Genomic DNA, 13190 nt, shown 5'->3' with positions numbered 1-13190 from the left:
TCCTGTCTCAATAACAATGGAGCATTTCTGTCGTCTCCAATCTGTGACCTGGCTCATTTTGACTCCCTCCATTGGTATTATTCCTGGCTCCTGCTGAGCGGCACGTGTTCCTTGTCCCACAGTGACTGAAACACTCTCATGCAAATTGTCTTTCTTGACGTGCAGCTGGGATCTTCTCTTGTGTATTATTAACAAAATGCCACAATTTTAACGCCATTTAAAAAATTCCTGCTGAAATGACTGGTTGGCCGCACATCTGTTAAAAGGACTTAGAGTGAATTTTTGTATTATTTCAGGTTCTTGTCGCAATCATAGAAAATTTCAACACAGAAACAGGCCCTTTGGGCAATCTAGTTTGTGCTGAACTATTTAAACAGCCCACTCCCACACCCCTACCATCCAGGTATCTACACAAACCTCTTAAACGTTAAAATCGAGCTCGCATGCACCACTTGTGCTGGCTGCTCATTCCACAGCCGGATGACCCTCTATGTGAAGAAGTTCCTCTCATGCTCCCCTTAACATTTCACCTTTCACCCTTAACCCATGGCCTCTGGTTGTAGTCCCACCCAATCTCAGTGGAGAAAGCCAGCTTGCATTAACACTATGTGTGCCTCTCTATCACAATCAAATCTCCCCTCAATCTTCTACATTCCCAAGAATAATGTCCTGATTTGTTCAATCTTTCCTTATAATCCAAGTCCTCCAGACATGGCAACATCCTTGTGTATTTTCTCTGAAATCTCTGAACTTCTTTTACATCTTTCCTGTAGGTAGGTGACCAAAACGGCACATAATACTCCAAATAAGGCCTCACCAATGTCTTCTACAAGTCATCTATTGTTGTCACTACTGTGGTTCATGCAGGGCAATGGGCTAAAATATTTCCTTCCATCCCTATCTAACTGTGACACCACTTTCAGTGAATTAAGGACTTGTATTCCCAGGTCCCTTTCTTCTACAACACTCCTCCATGCCCGATCAGTCACTGTGAAAGACCTCCCTTGGTAGGTCAGACCAAAGTGCCACGACTCACACTGGTCTGCATTAAATTCCATTTTCCATTTCTCAAACCATTTTCCCACCTGGCCCAGATCACACTGCAAGCCATGAAAGTCTTCCTGCAGCTGCTAAACCCCCAGTCTTGTTGTCATCCACAAATTTTCTGATCCAGTTAACCACACTATCATCCAGATTACAGATATAGATGACAAACAACAGATCCAGCACTGATCCCTATGGCACACAACTAATCACAGGATTACAGTTATAGAGGCAACCATCTGCTACTACACTGTGGCTTCTCCCAAAGACAGTGTCTCATCCAATCTACTGTCTCATCTAGAATGCTGAGTGACTGAACCTTCTTGACCAACCTCCCATATGAGACTTTATCAAGTGCCTTGCTAAAGTCCATGTAGACAACATCTACTGCCTTGCCTTCATCCACTTCCCTGATAACCTCCTCGAGAGACTCTGAAAGATTGGCTAGAGCCATGCTGTCTATCCTTGATCAGTCCACACCTATCCAAATACTTACAGTATATACCTAGTTCCTGCACCCACATTCCAATAACTTTCCCAGTTCTGATGTCAAGCTCACCAACGGATAACTTCCTAGTTTATTTTTACAGCCTTTCTTGAACAGCAGAACAACATTGTCTGTCCTCCAATCCTCCAGTACCTCACCTGTCACTAAGGATGATTTAAATATCTGTGCTAAGGCCCCAATAACTTCTGCACTTGTCTTCCGCAGGGTCCTAGTGAACAACTTGTCAGGCCCTGGGGATTGATCCACACTAATTTGCCTCAAACGCCTCCACCTCTGTAATCTGTACAGGGTCCATGAAGTTGATGCGGCTTTGCCTCACTTCTATAGACTCTGTGTTCATCTCCTGAGTAAATACGGATGCAAAAAAAATCTCCCCAAGTCTATGCTATCCTTCATATGGATTACCATTTTGATCTTCCAGAGGATTAATTTTTTTTCCCTTGCAATCTTTTTTGCTCTCAACATATCTGCAGAATCCCTGAGGATTCTCCTTCACCTTGTCTGCTGGGGCAAACTCATACCTTCTTTTATTTCTTTCCTAAGTGTTCACTTGAATTTCCTGTATTTCATAAGTACCCCATTTGCTCCTATCTGCCTGTACCTGGTATGCACCTCCTTTTTATTGATCTGGGAGAGGAAAGCCAAAGGGGTGATAGATCTGCATGGTGGGAGGTGGGGGTAAGGAGGGTTAAACTAAAGTTGCAGGGGAAATGGGAGCCTGAATAACAGAACAGATGGTGGTGGGGTTGTGGAGAAAGATGTTGTTCAGGCCTCAGACAAAGTCAGGAATGAAAAAGTTGAGTGTGGTGCAGTGAATATGCTGAGCCCTGTATATTTCTATACAAGGAGCAGCGTAGAAAAGGTGGATGAGTTCAGGGCATGGATCAACACCTGGAATCAACACAAGGATCTGGCAACTGTGGATTGGGACAGGCTGCCTTATGGCAAAGGTGTGCTTGGTAAATGGGAGACCTTCAAAGCAAAATTCTTAAAGTAGAACGCGGGTATGTCAGAATCAAAGGTAAAGATAGAAACTGTAGGGAAACTTGGATTGCAAGAGATATTCAGACCCTGGTAAAGCACAAAATGGAATTACATAACAGGGATAGGCAGTCAGTTTCTTATGGAGTATAAGAAATGCAAGAGAACACATAAGAGATAAATCAGGATGGCTAAAAGATGGCATGAGGTTTCTGTCACAGAAAAGGTGAAGGATAATCCTCTGAGATTCTAGAGATAGATTAAGAGCAAAAGGATTGCAAGGCAAAAAGTCGGTCCTCTGGAAGACCGGAATGGCAATCCACGTGTGTAACAAAGCAGATGGGGGAGATCTTAAATATTTTTCAAACTCAATTTACTCAGGAGATGGACAAAGGGTCTGTGGGAGTGTGGAAAAGCGGCATTAACCATTTCAACCCTGGGTAAAAAACACTCCTCTGGCCACTCACAAGCGCAATACCCCTCATCATTTTATACACCAAAAAATGTCTCTAAATATAAACAAGGAAATTATACATTGCACAATCTACTTTCCATGATTCAGTACAGTTACACAGACAGGTGTGTAAAAAGGGCCCAACAAATATCAGGGACAAACAGGCCCAATTCACCACAAACACGAACTGTTCCTGCTGCTATCATCCAGGAAATGGTACCACAGCAAAAGGACCAACAGGCTCCGGGACATCATCTTCCGCCAGGCCATCAGACTGATTAATTCATGCTGATACAATTGCATTTCGATGTTATATTGACTGTCCTATGTGCAAACTATCTATGTAAATTACACGTTGCACATTTAGATGGAGATGTAAGGTAAATATTTCTACTCCTCATGTTTATGAAGTATGTATCTAATAAAGTCAATTCAATTCACCCTCTCCACTATCTGTTCTGTCATTCTGGCTCCCATTCCCTCTACAACTTATTTTAACTACATCACCCCCTCCCTTGCTCACTACCACTAGTAAGCCTTACCACTAGGTTATTCACTCCCTCTTGTTCTGTTCCTCTAACTGACAAATCCCCTATCAGCCCTTTGACTTTCCTCTGCCAGGTAATTCCACCTGTTGTTGTGGGGGATGGCCACTAGAGTACTCTGCGATGCCTATTTAACTTCATTCCCCTTCCTGATTCTCATCCAGTTTCCTGTGTCCTGCACCTTGGGAGTAACTCACCTCTCTTCATGTCATATCTATCACCCCCTCCAACTGCTGGATAATCTGGAATTCACCCATTTCAAGTTGCAGCTCATTGAAGTGCAGGGTTACAAGCTGTACATCTTGTAGGTGAGGGCATCAGGGACACTGGAGGTCTCCCCTCCTTCCCTCCAGTACCCCTCTAATTTGTAATAATCTCCCCTCTGATTTGTAATAATCAGTGTGCAGATAAATCTTGCACTGTGTATTTATTACCCAGTAACAAGATATGCACAGTGAATTTTATATAGAGAGGTATTCATTTTCACAGCTGGCAAATCACTGTCAATAGGAACTTTGATCTCCTCTGGGTTTGATCGAGTTCATCTGCACTCTCACACGACCTATGTAGCAGGCCTGGAACAGGAAATGGAGGATTTTCTCACCAAAGCTTTTGCACATTGTCTATATGTGGTTTGCTTGCTAAATTATGCTTTAAAAAGTCAGATTTCCAAATATCACTCCACTTCTTCCCACTTGCAAATTCTCCACCAACTTTTGCATCACCAAAATGCAAACAGGCATCACTAGTTTCTGTATTCTACATAAATATTCCCCCTGAACCCTCCCCCAATGACTGACGGTGGTGAACTCAGTGATGGCAATCCCAATGAATATGAAGGGAATGGCAGTAGTCTGTCTCACTGGAGTCTGGCACATTTGTGAAGTGAAAGCTACTTGTTGCCCAGGGCAAAGGTGTTTGATATCATTACGTACCCAGAGAGAATGGGACAAAACATGTTCTCACCGGTAGAAAAGTCCAGAACAAGAGGAGGTAGAGGAAGCAACACACACAAAATACTGGAGGAGCTCAGCAGGCCAGGAAGCATCTACGGAAAAGTGTGCTAATGCCGATTTTCTCAACTGGAGATGTAAAAGATTTTGTTCCCTTTCTCCGAGTTCCTAATCCTTGCATTTAGATAGCTGGAGCTCAGCTCTGTCTGAGAGATCCTTCGGTTCCCATTCACTCAGCAGGCGGAAGCTCCCCGGGGCCCGTGTACGGATCGTGGGGCTGAGAGAGAGGGAAGAGGACAGGACTGTCCCGGGATTGCGGATCACGGTGTCTGGATTTCACAAGAATCGTCCTGAAGTCGCTGTTCAAGATAAAAAGACGGAGAATCGCTCTTACCTGCAATCGACATTTTCAAAGCCTTCAGAGTACTGTGCGCATGCGTGAAACTCATGGTCGTCCTCAGCCTAACGCCTGCGCATTTCATCGGCGCTTCAGCGCCGGCGAAGTTCTTAACGCATGGCCCTATGGGTAGACACGGTGCCATTAAACATTTCTGCAAGCACCGGTTCAATGGCCATACCTCATTTTTTTTATATCGTGGGTATCGAAAAAATCTGCAGCTGTTTTAACGCCGAGAGTGGCTCCCATAAACAATATACTCAATATCAACATGTATCTAATGCCAATGTAAAATGCAGATATAAAACATAGGAGATTCTGCAGTTGCTGGAAATACTGAGACGCACACACACAAAACGCTGCAGGAACTCTGAATTCAGAGAGCAACTAAGCAGCGGAGTACAAAGGCTAGGCATGCGGAAGGGGCTCTGCCAAAACGTTTTCTATGTATTCCTCTCCAAAATTTCTGCCTGATCTGTTGATTTCCACCTGTGTTTTGCTGAAATTAACCACCTTTTTTTTCGTTCAACCAGTTTCCAAATGCTTCTAATCTTTCACTTTTAAACACATCGTGCTGGTCTTATTCGTCCTCCTCCTCTGGACCCCATCTCTCTCTGGAGCCCCTGACTCAATCTGGCAAATCTTCGGTTTCTGACTCTACACCATCGAAGATTCACTCGCGAGTCTGCTGTCAGACTTTAGAGGTGCATTGCTTTGCGAGACCACAGGTTCGTTTACTGTGAGTGTCGCTTTAAGTGCCAGAGTGAGGCGGGGCTGTGACGTCAGACACAGGCTGCGGCAGCCTGAGGGAGCGGGAGCGGGAGAGGGAGAGGGAGAGGGAGACAAGCTGTTGGAACTTCAGCGTGTGACTGCTATAGGCTACAACTCTTCCTTGCCCAAAAGGTACGGTTGATCTGATCATCGGCACGCAGTGCACAACGGATGTGTGACTGTCACTTCGTATCATCCATATGTGTGGATTTGCTGGAGTATCCGGTGGTATCACTTTTGTTGGCCCATACGTGGAATCGGGGTGTTCTGTGGTAATCACTTGAAGACGATATTCCTGTCACTGTCACCTGGTGATATTTCTAAGTGGAATTCGGAACTAATCGACGGATAAGATCTTCGGCTACAGTTATTTGGTTTACCCAGCGTGGAATGTGTGTGGAATTCTTCGTAATTGCCTTCTCTCTACATTTTCGTGTGGATTTATAAATCTCTCCTCTCACTGACTTATTCCGTGGATTACTGAACTTTTCCACGTTACCATCTGAAGACTTTAAGCATTGTTTCCCAAGCTTGATAGTTTCGGAGCTATATATACGCATAACACTGTTAATTGCTGTTTATTTCTTTCAATCTTTTAGATTTGGAGCAGATACTAATGAAGAGAGTGGTTTTAACATCGAAACCAGACTCCGTTAGTGATCTGTTGCTGCTGGTAGGTAACAATTGCAACAACCCAGCTGTCTGAGGCACAGTCCTTTAAAATTGGTGAAAATGACCCAGAACATTAAAAAGAGCAGGGAAGAAGGAGTTTAACCGACTTCGTCTGGAGCCCTGAAGAACGTCACAACCACAGTGAGCTCATCGCCTTGTTCAGCCCGGAGAAAATCATGCAGGAAATTCATGCAGGTGTATAAGATGATGAGAGGCATTGGTCGAGTGGACAGCCAGAGGCTTTTTCCCAGGGCTGAAACGGCTAACACGAGGGGGCATAGGTTTAAGCTGCCTGGAAGTAGGTACAGAGGAGATGTCAGAGACAGGTTTTTTAAACAAAGAGTGGTGAGTGAGTGAAATGCACTGCCAGCGACTGTGGTAGAGGCGGATACAATAGGGTCTTTTAAGAAACTCTTGGATAGGTACATGGAGCTCAGGAAAATGGGTGGCTATGCGGTAGGGTAATTCTAAACAGACCTAGAGTAAGATATATGGTCGGTACAACATTCTGGGCCAAAGCATCGGTAATATGTTGTAGATTTCTGTGATTCTATGAAATTCAAGGGAAATCTCCTATCCGACGGAGTGGTGACTAGTTGCAACCTGTCATCTCAGGGAGAGTGAGAGGGGAACGGCAGGGGTAGATTTTCATATACTGATATGGAACAGAAACATGGGCAGGGAACAGCTGGGCCGAGTGGCCACTCAAGTGAGACAGGGGATTTGATACAGACTGATTTATGTTTCACAGATCCACATTATTAAGCACCAGTCCAGTCTAAGGCTAACATCAACAGAACAGACTCCTCCAATGCTCAGTGACCAGGGTTCAGTCCTGGGTGCGATGAGCAGCCGCAAGAACTGCAGAATCTGACAGTAACAGTCCCCCATGAACCTGCAGCTGCCTTCAGTCACCGTGATGGTTAAACATTTAACACGGAGCTGATTTGAACTTCCTCCCTGATGTGAAATTGCTGGTGTTGCAGCAGCTGGGATGATTGAGTGAAACTCTTTGCTCACTCCAGACAGAAATGTGGCCTCTATTTATTGTGAACTCACCGGAGCATCACAAGGTGGGTTCACTGAATGAGTCTCTTCGCACACACGGAGCAGGTGAACAGCCACTTCCCAGTGCGAAGCTGTAGATCTCGGTCTTCGGTCTTGGCCCGAAACGTTGACTGCTCATTTACACGGATGCTGCCCGACCTGCTGAGTTCCTCCAGCGTCTTGTACGTGTTGCTTTGACCACAGCATCTGCAGTGTACTTTGTGTTCAAGCGCTGGTGAACTGACAGATAGAGCGGAACTAACGTGCTGTTGTGTTCGAGATTCCCATACACAAATCCTTTTAATTTTCTACACTGTTAAAAGTTTACAAAGCACGTCAGTGTGTGAAGGACAACATTTCAACTCAGGTAATTTTACTCTCCATGGTGCCTTCTGATTAAAACACAGTCACAACTCAAAACAAGTTAGAGGAACAAACCTTCATCTTCTAACTGGCCACAGTTCCGGCATCAGGCACAACATCAAACTCTCTGCTTCCCTCTCTGTGTCAAAATGGATCATTCCTCCCCTTCATCAGTCTGTGACTTGGCTCAGTTTGTCCGTCTCCTTCGCATTCTGAGCATGCGCCACACACCCACTGAGATCACATTGTATTTACACGGCTGTGACTAGAGATTTTCTGATTATTATGTCCCTCCCGGCATTTGACGGTGGTAAACTCAGAGTCAGCAATGGTATTGACCCTCAGGAGTAGGTGATTAGGCTTTTTCATTGGAGATCGATAAACTGCCGGTAGTGTGTGTCTGGATGAGTGGGTCGTTTTCAGACTGGAAGGAGGTAGCGTTTGGAGTACCCCAGAGATCAGTCAGTCCCTGACCACAGTTGTTCACAGTTTAATGTCCTGGCGGAGGCAGCGAGATGTGAGATGTCCCAGTCTGCTGGTGAGGCAGAAAGAGTGGAGTTGGGGGAGGGGAGGCTATTCACATGCAATTTCGTAGCTTTGCAATCAGTACATAGTGCACTGTGGGGCTGCAGTGGCGGGTTCCAATCTGCTAATTAGATTTGCTGACGGCACTACATTGATCGGCCGAATCCCAAATAATAACGAGGCAGCCGACAGAGAAGAAGTCATCACCCCGACACAGTGGTGTCAAGAAAACAATCTCTCCCTCATTGTGACAAAAACACAGGAGCTGGTTGTGGATTATAGGAGGAATGGAGACAGGGACCAAATTCAACATTTCCAACACTGTTATTGACACAAAATGCACATTTTAATATTGATCATGACACAATGTATTTTATATATCGATAATGACATAAAACTTATTTATAGATTGTTACTGACAGAGCATCGTATAATTTGTGTTCCGTGTGTTAACTGAGTGTACATGCCTGTGATGCTGCCGCAAGTTAGTGTTTCTCTGCCTGTACCTGTACCTTCGCGTACTTGTGCACTTGGCAATAAATTCAACAGGACCTGAGAAATCTCAGTGAGATTTGATTAGTGATGATCATCTTGGCAGCTCGGTAGGTCGAATGTTTGAGACAGTACACTGTTAAATGCAAAACCCTGAACAGTGTTGATGATCAGAGGGTTCTTAGACTCCAAGTTCATCGCTCCCTGAAAGAGACTGCACAGGTTAACCGGGAGGCTAAGAGGGCAAAGGGCATGGTTGTCTTTATTAGTTGAAGCACTGAGTTCAAAAGTCGGGAAGTTGTGTTGCGGCTGTTACGAGCCTGCGGTCGTACTGTGACTGTTTCTTTAAGAGCGCCGGCGTGAGGAGGCGGGGCTATGACGTCAGTCACAAGCTGACAGCGCTGACTGTGGACTGAACCATCAGAGAGAGAAAGCGATCCGCAGACAGGCAGTCGGCCAGTCTAAAGAGAGAGAGAGAGAGAGAGAGAGAGAGAGAGAGAGAGAGAGAGAGAGAGAGAGAGAGAGAGAGAGAGAGAGAGAGAGAGAGAGAGAGAGAGAGAGAGAGACTGGAAAAGCTGATCGCTTCAGTTAGTCGCAGCTGAGGCTTGGAACTCTCCTGTGCCCACAAGAGTGGGTTGATCATCGGTACACGGAACCACAACGAATGTGTGTGGCTGTCACTTCGTATAATCCATAGGAGTGGGGTTTGGAATATCTTGTGTTAACCCTTGCCTGGGTATGTTGTGTGGTAACCCCTGGAAGACGGTATTCCTGTGACAGGTCACTTTCGCTGATAACTCGTCTGTGGACGGATTCAGCGGATATGAACTTCGTCGACGGTTATTTTGAAGTAACGGCCTTTTCTCTACGTTTCACCCTGGATTACAAATATCTCTCTCCCATCATTTATTCCGTGGATTACTGAACTTTCCTACTTTACCATCTCAAGACTCTAAGCTTTGTTCCCTCAGACTCGATAGTCTGGGAAATACATTTACACACATATACACTTAACACTGTTAACTTTCCTTTATTTCGTTGTTACTATATTATAAATAGATACTAATAAACAGAGTGCTTTTAACATCAAAACCAGACTCCAGTGTGAACTCTATTGCTGCTGGTTCGTTTCTAAAACGTTACAGTTTGTAACACAGTTTTATAAAACTAGTTAGACCACATCTGGAGTGTTTCATACAGTTCTGGTCGCCCCCATTCTCGGAAGGATGTCGGGGCTTTGGTTAATTACGTGATATTTATCTTCTTATATTAAATCACAATTGTTAAAATCTATTGTTATGAATTAGGTTCTACTGTTCCCGCAGAGACAACGAATTTCATCACATATGCCGGTGCTATTAAACCTGATTCTGATATTGATATGGGAGACCCACCACCGGTCACCTGATCCCAGTTACCGCAGATCGTAATGCGAGATTGAAGCCTTTTCCATATATTTCCATTCCACAGAAATGACAACAATTTTCTGGATGGAATCCACTTACTTTTTCTTTAATAGGTCGTATTCATGCTGTGAAAATGAGGATTTACCTAGATTTTTATATATTTTCCAAAATATACATATCTTTTTAACTAAAAGAGAGTTCGACCAAATTGATTCACTTATTTCTTCCTTTATTTGGAACAATAAGAGTCCATGAATTAATAAGTATCATTTACAAAAATCTGAAAAAGCTGGTGGATTTGCACTTCCTAATTTAAGACTATTATTGGGCTGTGAACATTAGACAATTCTGTTTTTGGTTATATTGTCTTGATAAAAACCAAAATCCATTATGGGTTGATTTGGAATTAAAAGCAGTTAAACAATTTCATTTAACTTCAATATTAGGAGCTCCATTAGCTTTACAGCTCTCTAAAATTCCAAATTTAAATCCTTACCCGGTTATTAAACAATCCCTACGGATTTGGGTTCAGTTTCGTTTTTTAAAAAAAATTTAAACAACTTAAGATGACTAGTTTTTTTCCATCGAAACTTCTCATTTATACCTTCAACACCTGACCCCATTTTTCTCCTGTGGAAAAATAAAGGGATCCATTCCTTTACAGATTTATTTTGTGATGGTCCATTATCATCTTTGAAGAGTTAATTAACAAATTTTCTCTCGCTCATACACATTTTTTGCAATATGTTCAGTTTAGACATTTTTACAACAATATTTACCTAAGATTCCTTGTTTATAAGAATCTGATATGTTGGACACCATTTTGAAATTGAATCCCTTTGTGAAAGGTTCTATTGGCAGAATTTATAATTTATTTTTGTTACGAAACGAGAACCTATCACTCAAGATTAAACAAGATTGGGAGAGAGAACTTAATATGACCCTTGTTAGTGAAGATTGGCTTCGAGTTTTGAAAAATGTAAATTCCTCTTCTGAATGTGCCAGCCATTGTTTAATTCAATTTAAAACTGTTCACCGTTATTATTTAACAAAGGGGAGACGATCTAAAATATTTCCTAGTATAGACAAATGCTGAGATAGATGTAAAACCGAAGTAGCTACTTTGTCACATATGTTCTGGTCATGTTCTTCATTAAAATAGTTTTGGAAATCTTTTTTATTCTACAAGTTCTAAAGCTCTGAAAATTAATTTACAACCTAATAGATTGACTGTTCTATTTGGAATAGTTCCACAACATATTCAGGGTATTTCATCTTCAGATCAACATGCATTTGTTACACTACTGACAAGAAGGGCTATTTTATTAAAATGGAAAAATATTTCTTCCCCTACATTAACTGAATCGTTTTCTCAAGGAATGTTATGTCTTAGTTTGGAAAAAATAGTAGAACAATTGATCCTCGATTCGATTTAGAGAGAAGATGGGGCTCTTTTGCCAAATATTATCATTTAATTTGAATTATGCTATATGGTTTCCGTCCGATTTTATTTTTTTTATAAATGTGATATGCCGGCTGATGATTCTTTTTTAAAATATTTAGATGATGGTCAAACGTATTGCTCCGGAGGGTTCATTCCTAATGGATTTTCCCCCCTTTTTTTGTGGTTACTGGGTTTTTTCCCGAGTTAGATGGGATACTTTTTCCTTTATTTTTCTATATATATATTTTTCCATTCTTATATTTTACAATCAGTTTTTTTCAGCTTTATTAATTGTATGCATATTAATCTATTGACGTTTTGTATCATTTTATAGGTGTAGAAGATTATGTATCAATAGAAAAGATTCTAAAAATGAAAAATGAAATTGGCAAAACAATCACTAGACATACGGTGCAGGGTCACGTCGAGTTACATTGTGAGGTCGAGTCCATTTTATCATTCATTTGGCTTGTAACTGTAGACAGGAAACCGTCCTTGAGCCGGGTGTTACCCGCTTTCAGGCTTTTGTATCTCTTCCCCGATGTGGGAGCGGGTTTGCAGCAAGAATGTCCAGGTAATGAGGTTCTTTGACTACATGGCCTGGTTCTCCGAGGCAGGGGAAGTGTAGGAAGAGTCCATGGAGGTGAGGCTTGTTTCTCTGATGTTCTCTGCTCTCCAAAGTTCTCTGCAGTTCCTTGCAGTCATGGGCAGAGCAGTAGCCATACGAAGGCGTGAAGTATCGACAACAAGCTCAGAGACCTCGGCCTTCACACTGCCTTGTGTAGCTGGATCCTGGACTTCCTGTCAGATCGCCGGCAGGTGGTAAGAGTGGGCTCCCTCACCTCTCTCTCTCTCTCTCTGACCCTCAGCACACTTACCCCACACGGGTGCCTCTTTGCCCCCTCCTTTACTCTCTGTATTCTCCCGACGTGTCGCCACCCACAGCTCCAATCTGTTAATTAAATTTGCTGACGACACTACTCTGACTGGCCTAATCTCAAATAATAACGAGGCAGCCGACGGAGAAGAAGTCATCACCCCGACACAGTGGTGTCAAGAAAACAACCTCTCCCTCAGTGTGACAAAAACAAAGGAGCTGGTTGTGGATTGCAGGAGGAATGGAGACAGGGACCAAATTCAACATTTCCAAGTCTATTATTGAGACAAAATGCACATTTTAATATTGATCATGACACAAAGTATTATATACATTGCTAATGACATAAATCGTATTTACAGATTGTTACTGACAGAGAATCGTATAATTTATGTTCCGTGTGTTAACTGAATGTACTTGCCTGTGATGCCGCCACAAGTCAGTGTTTCTCCGTCCCTGTACCTTCCCGTACTTGTGCACTTGGCATTAAATTCAACAGGACCTGAGAAATCTCAGTGAAATTTGATTAGTGATGATCATCTTGGCAGCTCGGTAGGTCGAATGGATGAGACAGTACACTGTTAAATGCAAAACCCTGAAAAGTGTCGATGATCAAAGGGATTTTAGACTCCAAGTTCATCGCTCCCTGAAAGAGACTGCACAGTTTGACCGGGTGGTTAAGAAGGCAAAAGACATCGTTGTCATTATTAG

Source organism: Hypanus sabinus, unplaced genomic scaffold (assembly GCF_030144855.1).
Source record: "Hypanus sabinus isolate sHypSab1 unplaced genomic scaffold, sHypSab1.hap1 scaffold_1187, whole genome shotgun sequence".
In the NCBI taxonomy this organism is placed as follows: Eukaryota; Metazoa; Chordata; class Chondrichthyes; order Myliobatiformes; family Dasyatidae; genus Hypanus; species Hypanus sabinus.
This window is presented reverse-complemented; position numbering follows the sequence as displayed.